Here is a 12,934-nt window from a genome sequence, read left to right as displayed (position 1 = left end):
GATGAGTCACTTAATTTCTATTTGCCTCAGTTTCTTCATCTGTAAAATGGGAATATTTAAAAGCAACCTACCTCCCAGGATCATAATCAACAAATGAGATAATTATTAACTATGTAGCACTCAGCGCAGGAACAATGTAGGCATTAAAGAAATATTAGCTATCATGATCATTGGTATTATTATTCATTCATTTATGCACAAAATTGGGATTTGGTCTTCATAACTCAAGTCTAGGTCGATGATCCTGTGATACTTTCTGTGATATAACAAAGTATTCAAGTGAAACAAATATCCACTGATCCATATCCATCCGCTTGAAAAAGATTATAAAAAATGAAAATTCTCAAAAAGGGAGCAATTATAAAAAACGATGATATGAATAGTCTGTTAGTGAGCAATCATTGTGGAAAATAATGATGAATTATACCAGTAAAATTCATCCTCAGGGGCGGCTAGGTGGTGCAGTGGATAAAGCACCGGCCCTGGAGTCAGGAGTACCTGTGTTCAAATCCGACCTCAGACACTTAATAATTACCTAGCCGTGTGGCCTTGGGCAAGCCACTTAACCCTGTTTGCCTTGCAAAAACCTAAAAAAAAAAAAAAATTCATCGTCATCCAAATATAAAGGGCCTAGATTTGTACTCCAGAGAAGACAAAGGAAGAAAAGTCCCAAAATATATCAAGAGATTCATAGTAAGATCTTTTATTTAATTAGAATAAAAACAAATTCCCATCAATTGAGGAATGGGTGAATAAACTTCAACCCAAATATAATTTTGTTTACTCTATCCTCTGATTAAATTATCTGAATTGGAAAGGGATAGCATTTATTTATATAGGATTTTAAGTTTGCAAAGTACTTTATAAATTTGTAAAGGGATACAGTGCCAGGGCAACTAGATGATGCAATAGACAGAGCAGGAGTCAGTAGGACTTGAGTTCAAATATGAACTCAGACACTTGAGAAAAGCCTGTAACCTTGGGCAAGTCACTTAAGCCAGCTGCCTTGCAAAAAGAAACAAACAAAAAAAAGCATATACTGCTTTAACTAATATATATACTGAAAATCACCATTAAATAATTAATAACCTAAAAAAGTAGTAGTAACTGTATAAATATGTATAGGGGGACAGTAATTTTGTTAAAGAACAGGAAAGTGGCATAAAGATTAGACAGTTCTACCCAGTCCCTCTCAGCCTTACTCCATGGACCACTGATGGAGAACAGAAAGGGGTTGAAAGGAATTTTCTCACCCCAAGTCCAACAGGAGTCTGAGCTAAGCTCATAGTTTCTAAGGCAAAGTCAAAGAGATTTTAAGAATAAACCTAAGGGGTGGCTAGGTGGCACAGTGGATAGAGCACCAGCCCTGGAGTCAGGAGTGCCTGAGTTCAAATCCAGCCTCAGACACTTAATAATGACCTAGCTGTGTGGCCTTGGGCAAGCCACATAATCCCATTGCCTTGCAAAGAAATAAAAAGAATAAACCTAAAGCCAAAGACCTTTTCTGGATGATTTTGGCCTGGGTCTTAATCACTAAAGATCAGAGATAGCCCCTAGGGATATGAATTTTTTTAAACTGATAGATTTCTTCCACTTGCTATGGGAGAGCACTAGAGGGAGAACTCATAGGTGCTATCAGATAGCAGCAGAGATCAACCCAATAGTACTGTAAACTATTGGTTGTGGTGATAATCATATGATCAAGTGGTGATTTTAAGGGCCCTGTCAGAGGGGAGCAGCAATTTATCATCATCAGGGGCAGAGAAATTTGAATGCATCTCTAGAATCATGAGTTATCCTGACTTCATCTGTTCCCTACATATATTCCATCTTCCTCCAGTCATGTGTAAAAATTGTTTTAGTATGCTCCACTATGTTATGTGACTATCTTTTTTGACATTTTTTGTTATTTGTTTTATTTAAATATATTCTGTTTTAAAATAATGTACCTTCACCATGATCAATGTTGGAAGGGATGTGGGAAATTTGGAACACTAATACCTTGTTGGTGGAGCTGTGAACTCATCCAACCTTTCTGGAGAGCAATTTGGAATTACCCAAAGGGCAACAAAAATGTGCATATCCTTTGATCTAGCAATACCACTACTGGGTCTATACTCTAAAGAAATTATGAAAAAAGGATAAAAACATCACCTGTACAAAATATTCACAGCAGCCCTGTTTGTGGTGGCAAAGAATTAGAAATTAAGTGAATGTCCTTCAACTGGGGAATGACTTAAAAAACTGTGGTATATGTATGTCATAGAACACTATTGTTCTATTAGAAACCAGGAGGGATGGGATTTCAGGGAAGCCTGGAGGGATTTGCATGAATTGATGCTGAACAAGATGAGCAGATGAGCAGAACCAGAAGAACATTGTACACCCTAACAGCCACATGGGGGTGATGAGCAATCTTTTTTTTTTAGTTTAGTTTGTTTTGAAAGGCAATGGGGTTAATTGGCTTGCCCAAGGCCACACAGCTAGGTCATTATTAAGTGTCTGAGGCCAGATTTGAACTCAGGTATTCCTGACTCCAGGACTGGTGCTCTATCCACTGCGCCACCTTGCCACCATGATGAGCAATCTTAATGGACTTGCTCATTCCATCAGTGCAATGGAGAACACCATCTGTATCCAGAGATTGTGGAGTTTGAACAAAGACCAAAGACTATTACCTTTAATTTCAAAAAAAATTATCTTATTAATATAATTTTGCTATCTCTTATACTTTTTTCCCTTAAAGATATGATTTCTCTCTCATCACATTGAACTTTGAGCAATGTATACAATGGAAACAATGTATAAAGACTAACAGACTGCCTTCTACGAGGGGTGCGGGGAAGGAAGTGAGATTAGGAGAAAAACTGTAAAATTCAAAATAAATAAATAAAATTTTAAAAATAAAATAATGTACCTTCTATTTGTTTTTATAGAAGAAATACTGGGGGCAGCTAGATGGTGTAGTGGATAAAGCACTGGCCCTGGAGACAGGAGTACCTGAGTTCAAATTCAACCTCAGACACTTAATAATTCCCTAGCTTTGTGACCTTGGGCCACTTAAACCCTATTGCCTTAAATTAAAAAATAATTTTAAAAAAGAAGAAATACTGGTGAATACAAAGAGCTAAGGTTGATGCAAAATACACCTTGAGCCTGGGGCAGTGTGGAGCAGAGACATGGAAATGAGTTAGAGAAGAATAGAATTTTCATAAACAGAAATATTAAATGACTTCTTGGAGGAAAGTGGCAGGGCTGTATTTTGATTCCAGATCCTTTGACTCCAAACCCAATATTATTTCCAATGTTACCTTTCTTTGGAGATAAAACAGTCTACCTCTTTTGATCAAATGGGAATCTTCTTGAGTGACTTGGTGTATTGGGGAAATCTATTCAATCAGCATGATGTCATCTGTAAACAGAAGCATCTGGAGAACTTATCTATCAAGAGGGAATCTATTTCAACAATGGTAAACATATGATGCCTGTGTTTTATGCCTCCCTTCAGAATGATACTCAGCAAATCACTGAACAAAGTTATCTCCAAGGTCACATCTGTCATAACATCCTTTCTAATTTTAACACATGGCTGGAAAAAAAATCTTTTATGAGGAAACCCTTTAAAACATATTTTGTTCTACCAAGTCAAATGTTCTTTTGAAATAGATGAGACAGTTTATATTCTTTATTCACTCAACCAGCTATGTGACTGTACTAGAGAAAATCCATGTTAGCCTGCTTTTCCTCCCATGTTTTCATCAAGGATACTCTTTTTTTAATTATATAAATCTTTCTCATAGATTTTAGAGATATATATAAAAGAAGGTATTTTGTTGCTGGTGCCTTTTTCAGTCATCATGGTCAAGCAGTCAGTCTGTAAGTAATCACCAACCATTTATTGGATGTTAGGGAATATGCTAAACAATGGTGATGCCAAGGTAAAACAGTCCCTACTCCCAAGGGCCTTAAATTTTAATAGGGGAGAAAAAATATAAATATGTAGGCACATACAAGAAATATGTGCAGTAAGTTAGAAAACAAACTCAAAGGGAAAGACTATACCAACATGAAGGAGAGAAGGGGAGGGATATATAAAGCTTCCCATAGGTAATCTTTGAGTTCAATGTTGAAGGAAACCAGAGAGTGAAGAAAGAAAATATTTCAGGAATGGACAACTGGTATTAAGGTATAGGAGTGAATACTGGGTCTGTATCCTGAAGAGATCACAAGAAAGGGTAAAAAATCCCACATGTACAAAAATATTCAAGACAGCTCTTTTTGTAGTGGCAAAGAATTAGAAATTGGGGATGCCCATCAATTGGGGACAGGCTAAACAAATTGTGGTTACATGTACATGATGGAACACCATTGTTCTATAAGAAATCATGAAGGATGGAATTTCAGAAAAGCCTGGAAAGACTTGCATGAACTGATGCTGAGTGAGATAAACAGAGCCAGAAGAACACTGTACACTGAACAGCACCATGGGAGTGATGATCAACCTTGATGGACAACACAAGAATCAAAGACAATTTTTAAAAGACTTGTGATGTAAAATCTCATCCATATCCAGAGAAGAAACTGTGGGGTTTAAATGAAGACCAAAGCTTATTCTCTTCAATTTTAAAAAATTATCTTATGCATTATATCATTTTTTTTCTCTCTAATGTGTTCTTTCATCATTTTGGATCTACTTTTCTCACAACATGCTCAATCTGGATCTATTATTTTGCATGATCATAAATTATCAGATTGTTTTCTATCAGAGGAGGAGGAAAGAGAAAGGAGGGACAAAAATTGTAAGACTCAAAATCTTACCAAAAAAAAAGATTGGTGAAAACCACCATCGCATGTAGTTGGAAAAACAAATAAATAAAATATTTTTTTAAAAAAAGGTATGGGGGAGGGGTAGTTAGGTGGCCCAGTGGATAGAGCACTGGCCCTGGAGTCAGGAGTACCTGAATTCAAATGCAGCCTCAGACACTTAATAATTACCTAACTGTGTGGCCTTGGGCAAGCCACATAACCCCGTTTGCCTTGCAAAAACCTAAAAAAAAAAGTATAGGGGTGGGGAATGAAGGAATGGAGTGTCATTAGCAAAGATCTATAAGTAAGTCATCATAACTGGATTACAGAGTGTGTGGAAGAGAATAAATGTAAAAAGACCTGAAAGTTAAGAAGAGAATATGTTAAGAACATAAATTTTGAACAAAAGACTTTTTATTTGATACTGGAAGTCATAGAGAGCTATTAGACTTTATTGAGTAGGGAGTGGCATGGGCAGGTCAACACTTGGCAATTGGGTGGGGGAATGGTGTGGAGTGTGGAGGTAATTAAGATTATTATTATTTTGATAGTACAGGTGAGAAGTGACAAGATCCTGAATTATTGGTTCTATAAGCATAGAGAAATGGGTTTATACAAGAAATGTTATGAAAGTAGTAAAACAAATTTTGACAACATAATGGATATAAAAGTGAATGGGAAGGAGAAATTAGGGCCAAAGTTGCAAACCTGGGTAACTGGGAAGATGAAGGACCCTCAGCAATAATAGGAAATTTCAGAGGAAGGAAAAGTTTGTAGGGAATAATAATGAGTCTTAGTTTGGAAATATTGACTTTTAGATGCTAGTACAAGATCCATTTCTAGATTAGATTAGATATTCATGAGAGAGAATAGGAATGGGTGTATAGAATGATCTTCATAGAGAAAATAATTGAATTCATGCTCTCTGATGATAAAAGCACAATCCATAAATTTTCTTTCTTTTTTTTTAGGTTTTATTTTTTTGCAAGGCAAACGGGGTTAAGTGGCTTGCCCAAGGCAGCACAGCTAGGTAATTATTAAGTGTCTGAGACCGGATTTGAACCCAGGTACTCCTGACTCCAAGACCGGTGCTTTATCCACAACGCCACCTAGCCGCCCCAATCCATAACTTTTCTAGAATCTTCTACTATTTCAATATCTTGAAAATAATCACTGATTGATTTTAAATTTTCATTTCCTAAAATGTGAATTTTGATAGAATGCATTAGGTCATGTGTTTTCACAAAATTCATTTGTCCTTAAGTATTATTTTCACTTTCTCTTATAGTTGTTTCTGAGGTGTTATTTTCAAAGGCTGGTTCTGCTTTCATTGTTGATGAGAAGACATTGCTGTAAAAATATTGCAAGACCTATTTCAATTCAAATATGTTTGTTCTTCTTCTTCAAATTTAATCAACAAATGTTCTTGGGGTTACTGAACTTAGTCGGGCCTCAAATTCTCTGTAAATGATTTCCCTCTCAAGAGTTTTTCCCCCTATTTTTGAAAAGATCCTGGATATAATTTTTGAGATAACCTCCTCTAATATTTTTTCAAATGAGCTTGTCCTCTTATTTTTGATACTCTTGATTGTCATATTTTTCTGTTTGGCAAAGAGAAAAAATGTTTTGTTATTCTTTATATCTGAGTCATTTTTGTCTCCTTGTTATAGCAGTTGCTTTGTATCATAATGAAAGAATTAATGTCTTTGTCACTGTTTGTACAATCATTTCAGTCATGTCTGACACTACATGACCCCATTTTGGGTTTTCTTGACAAAGGTATTAGAGTGGTTTGTCATTTTCTTCTCCAGCTTATTTGATATAGCGGAAACTTAGAGAAACAGAGTTAAGTGACTGACCTAGGGTCACCCAGCTAGTAAGTGTCCCAGACCAGATTAAAATTCATGAAGATTATTTCTGATTTCAAGCCCCATGCTCAATCTATTGTGCCATTTAGCTGCCCACTAATGTCTTCACATTTGTACATCTCTTCCCTTTTTTTTAATTTTAGAGTGACAAATTCATTAAAACAGGGCAGGTAGTTGTTGCAATTGCATTAAGTAACTCCTCTATATTTTTATACTTCTAATTTAAGATTATTGATTTTGATTTTGCTTTAATCAAAATTACTGAGTGTTGAGCAAGAAATGAACTAACTGACATTAGGGACATAATGGAAATGGAAAAGTGATAATGCAAGAGCCACAACGAGTAGCAAACCCATTACATTGGAATCCATGAATTTTTTTAAAAGAGAGAAAGACCTTCAAATACATTGGATAGATCTTTTGTATTTATGGACTGCCATGGACAAGAATCTCACCAGAGGAGAAGAAGAGGTGGACTTTTTCTGATCTATGCAAGCAAAGGAAAGAACCACCCAGATAAAATTAAGGATTCGAGGAAGCAAGGAAATAATCTACATAATGAGTCATGGTGTGGCCTTATAGTCTAAGACTTTATCCAGACACTTGCTAAATATCATATAAATATTCTCTAATTTGATTCTCCCAACAACTATAAGAGGTGAGTGTTGTTATTATCCCCATTTTACTATTAAGAAAACTGAGGCGGAGGTAAAATGACTAGCCCAGGATCACATAGCTAGTGTACTTGAGTTCACATTTGAATATAGGTCTTCCAGATTCTAGATGCAGCACTCTGAGCCACTTAGCTGCCAAGTATAGAGGGAAGGATGTAGGCAAAAATCACATCAAAACAGAAAGCCTGAGTAGGTTCTGACCTTTGCAAGTGGAGTGAATATCCACATACATATATACAATACACAAATAACACTTTGTGTAAATCCAGGACTTCTTTGGTAATCCAGGGGAAATTCTTTTCATACTATATGGGAGCGTCACATGCTTTGATGTAGAATATTCATCAAAATAATGACTCTCAAAAGAAACTTACTAACAGTAAACAGGAATACATGTCAATTTTATTTTTTAGAAATATTCCCATTTTTAATGCAATCCTGATAGCTATAAAAATTAACTATGAATTTCAGGTATTTCTAAGAAAAGATTTGGAAATAGGCTATTGTCCTCTAATCAATGCCAACTACTTCATTTTTAAATTTTATTTAATTTAATTTTTGTTAAATTTCAAGTTTTGAATTGTTTTCTCCCCTCCCCATCCCAAACCAAAGAAGACTCTTATTTAACACAGATTTGTAAGTATAAAACCATAGAGACAACTTTATATAAAGATTTAGATTTTACAAAGTCATGTAAAATCATACTTCTATTCATCACTTCTTTCTTTGAAGGTAGATAGTATCTTCTTTCTGAGGTCTTTGAGGTTGATTTGAGTATTTAAATTTATAATAGTCAGAATGACTTAGTTGTTCAATTATTCTTTGGACATTTGTTACTGTTTGCAATGTTCTATTGGGTCTGTTCATTTTCCTCTTCTTTATTTCATGCTAGTCTTTCTGTTTTTATCCAAAATCAACCTGTTCGTCCTTTCTTACAGCACAGTCGTGTTCCATTATAATTAATTGCTGCAACTTGTTGAGTTATTCCCCAATCAATAGATATCCCCTCAGTTCCTAGTTCTTCACCACCACAAAAAAAAGTTGTTATAAATATTTTGGAGTATATAGGTACTTTTTCCATTTTCCCCTTGGGAGGCAAATCTAATAGTGGTATTGCTGACTCAAAGATATATGCACTTTTATAATTCTTTGAGCGTAATTTCAGATTGCTGTCCAAAATGGTTTGAGAAGTTCACAGTTCCCCCAAAGATGTATCACTGTCCCATTTTTTTCACATTTTCCACAACAGTTGTCATTTTCTCTTTATATCATTTTGGTCCAACTGTTAGGACTGAGATGATATCTCAATGTTGTTTTAATTTATATTTCTCTAATCAATAATGATTTAGAGCTTTTATTATATGACTATATATAGCTTTGATTCCTTCATCCAAAAACTTCCTTTAACCATTTATCAAATGGGAAAATGGCTCCTAGACTAATAAATTTTACAAAATTCTCTATATATTTGATGTATGATATTTGTACCAGAAAAACTATAATTTTTTAAATTTTCTTCTTTTCTTCTGAATGGGCTACCTCAATTTTATTTGTGCAAAGATATTAATTTAGTGTAATCAAAATTAGCCATTTTATATCTCCCAATGCTCTCTTTCTTATTTATTCATAAGGTCTTCTCCTATCCATGAATCTGACAGATAATATGTTCCATATTCTTCTAATTTGCTTATGATCTTTCCCTTTACATCTAGTTTATGTATCCATTCTGAACTTATCTTGCTAAATTTTGTAAGATATTGGTTCTATTCTCAATTTCTACCAGACTGCTTTCCAATTTTCCCCAAAATATTTACCAAATAATCATTTAATCTTTACATTTATCAAATATAAATTAATTATAACTAGTTATTACTATGAATCAAATTATCATTTTATTATATTATCTCTGCCCACCCATGAACAATTGATATTTCTCCAATTATTAAAATTTTTGTATAAAATTAAAAACTATTTTACTTAATTAAAAAGTATTTTACAATTATGTTCATTTAGTTCCTGGGTTTTTTTTGGCAGATAGATTCTCAGGGATCCTATATTATACGCAACTATTTTAAATAAAGTATTTCTTATTATTTCTACCTTGCAGGATTTTGTTGATGATATATAAAAATGCTAATGATTTATTTTATATCCTGTTAAATTTGCATACATTATTAAATAATTCAATTAGTTTTATAGTTTAATCTCTAGAATTTTCCAAGTCTATAATCATATCATCTACAGAAAAGATATTTTTATTAACTCATTGTCCGTTCTGATTCCTTCCATTTCTTCTTCTCTTATTGCTATTTCTAGTATCTCTATTACAATATTGAGTAATAGTGGTGATAATGGACATTCCAGTTTCATTCCTGATCTTATTGTAAGATTTAAGCTTATCTCTCTTACAAATAATGCTTGCTGGTAGTTTCATGAAAATGTTTCTTATCATGTTAAGGAAAAAAATCTATTTAAACCTATGTTTTCAAGTGTTTTTGATGGGACTGAGTGTTGTATTTTGTCAGAAAGCTTTTTCTGCACCAATTGCCATAGTCATTTTATTTTTGCTACTTTTCTTTATAATTAATTATCAATAGTCTTCCTTATAGTTAAACCCTCCCTTCATTTCTGATACAAACCCCACTTATTCACAATATATAATCCTTGTGATATGTTTTGAAGTCTCCTAGCTAATATTTTATTTGATTTTTTTGTATTCAAATTCATTAATGATTTTAATTGATATTAATTATTAATGATATTAATGATATAATTTTCTTTCTGTTTTTGCTCTTCCTAGGATGATTATAAACATCATATTGTTTCATAAAAGGAGTTTGATACTACTCCAATCCGTCAGGTTCAGTTTCTTTTTTTTTTTCAGAAGGTCACCTATGTCCTGTTATATTTCTTTTTTTCTAAATTAAAGTTTTATATAATTACATATATATATATATAACCCATATCAGGTTGATTGCTGTCTTGGGAGAAGAAAGGACAAAATATTTGGAATGTAAAATTTTACAAAAATTAATGATGAAATCTGTTTTTACATTGAGAAAAATAATAAAATATTATTTAAACAAAAAAACAAAATAGAAATCAAAAAATAAAATATATTTTAAAAAATACTTACAAAGATACATGTGTCTCAATTTCTAAATCATGTTTGGATGACCTTGCTCTTTGCTCAAGCTAAATTTATTAGTTCTCTCTGAAATTGAGGAGATTGGATTTAAACCATCTCTAAGATGCCTTTCATCCCCAAATTTTCTTCTCTTCTCATTTTTTAGGTTTTTTTCCTTTTGCAAGGCAATGGGGTTAAGTGGCTTGGCCAAGGCCACTCAGCTAGGTAATTATTAATTGTCTGAAGTCGGATTTGAACTCAGATACTAACTGACTCCAGGGTCTGTGTTCTATCCACTTGTACCACCTAGTCGCTTCTCTTCTCATTTTTACCATCCCACTGAACTATGCATTTGTCTATTTCAAAGATTGTAAGACTATATGTTCCATGAACTCCTTTGTCCGATAGGGTGAAACTTATGGACCTTTTATCAAAATAATAGGTTTTTAAAATTCATAATTGAAAGAAAAGTTAAATTTCAGTCAGAGATTGATGAAAATGGGATCTTTTTTTCTCATCCAAAATCAGAGACCACCTGAAATCTATGAATAGGCTGCCAAAGTTTATGTCCCCTGTGTTTAGAGGCTTATCTGGAAAGTTAAAATGAAATAAAAATTATAGAATATGAATTATACATACAAAATTCAACAATTATTAACTATATTAGATATAAAAATTATAGTCAAGAATAGCTTTTGTCAATCCAGGTATGATAATATTAATGTTATCAGGGTATCCACCAAATTTGTCCATCATCATAAAGAACAGTGATCAGGTATGTGGCAAAGCTTCAACACCAGGAAAATATTGAGAAATAAAGTGTGAGAATAGTAAATGCAAATGTTCACATTTTGTCTGCTTCACAGTGTGCCTTATTTCTCACTTGGATATTATATTAAAAGTTGCATATTATAAAAAAGGAAAGAAGGAAATGGTTAGACATGGAACTTTACTCATTTAGGGGTAAAACTCCCTCTACCAATGGAAGCCAGCACTCTTTCTGTAACTTACAGCCTTAAGGAATTATTTTAAATACCAAGAGATTAGTTGACTGGACCCAAATCACAGCAAAGGAGAGATTGAAACCTAGTTCTTTTGGGCTCTACCCTCTACACTACAATGTACACTACTCGAGGATCAAGAAAATAGTCCAATAAAAGAGTATCTTGGGTAATAGTCTTAATGCTGTCCATAAGAATGATTCAATTCTTATTACTTAAAAGTTGATTACAAATCTGACTGTCCTCTGACTTCTTTGTAAAAGATCCTTTCAGGATTAATTAAATCCATATTTGTAGAACCCACTAATAGAGGTTAAGTATCCTGTAAGGAACTAGAAGATTACAGTCTATTTAAAGGTAGAAATGTAGAAACTCCAATAAAATTTGCAATTACTATTTTCAATTAGTGTTCCATGTAAGTACTTTTCAAGCTGTTAATGTTCTTGATTTACTCACCTCTTTGAAAAGTATTCTCATCATTGGAGATTTCAAAATAAAAGGCAGTGTTTCCCATTATATAAACTATTACCTAAAAACCCTATAGCCAAAACATTTGGATAAAGCATTTTATAATTTCTTAAAGAGGAAGAAAAGAAGAACAAAGAATGAAGAAAAATCATATATTTCTCTAGTCCAGGAGCCCTTAACTGGGAAATATAAATATATTTCAGTGGTCTGTGAACATTGGATGGGATGCTTATTTCAATTGGTTTCCTTTGTAATCTTATTTATTTTATCCATGCATTTGCAAACTTTATTCTGATGAGTTTATAAGTTCCTAAGGTCAAAAAAACGTTAAGAACTCCTGCTCATATTTTACATTTTCCTACAAGTCTCTCTAATTTTTATCAAAGAAAGAAAGATGCAATGGCTTCTCCAGAACTATGCCAACAGATCACCAGTTCTGGAAAATCCTAATAATTTGGAAAGGCTTCCCAGTAGACCCTTACAATAAACTTGAACATCTGTTGTCTAAGGATAAGCACACTAGGAGAAAAGCATCACTGGACTGGCCAAAGTTTGAGTAATTTTTTGAACAAAGAAACTCTCTAAGACCCTCTATTAAGTTATTGAGAGGTGATAAGCTGCATTTGGGGAGAGGGGTTCTATGCTAGTGAAATCCCAGACTACTGAAGTATTGAAGACTATATCAGTTTTAATATATATATATATATATATATATACATATATATAAATCAAATACAAACATCTTTACTTATGAATTTTTGCAAGAGATCAAAATATTGGGGTCAAATGAAAATGCTTCCTTTACACGAGTTATAAAAAATGGCGTGTGGGGGAAGTTGTCTAGGGATTTTAGTCTAAACATCTGAGATCATCTGTATAGAAAACTCTCAATGTATCAACTCTCCCAACTTACTCAAATTGTCAAATCATCAATAACTTAGATTTTTTAATTGAATAGGGCAATGAAAGTTTATGGGATGTCTATGTATC

Source organism: Macrotis lagotis, chromosome 6 (assembly GCF_037893015.1).
Source record: "Macrotis lagotis isolate mMagLag1 chromosome 6, bilby.v1.9.chrom.fasta, whole genome shotgun sequence".
NCBI lineage: Eukaryota > Metazoa > Chordata > Mammalia > Peramelemorphia > Peramelidae > Macrotis > Macrotis lagotis.
This window is presented reverse-complemented; position numbering follows the sequence as displayed.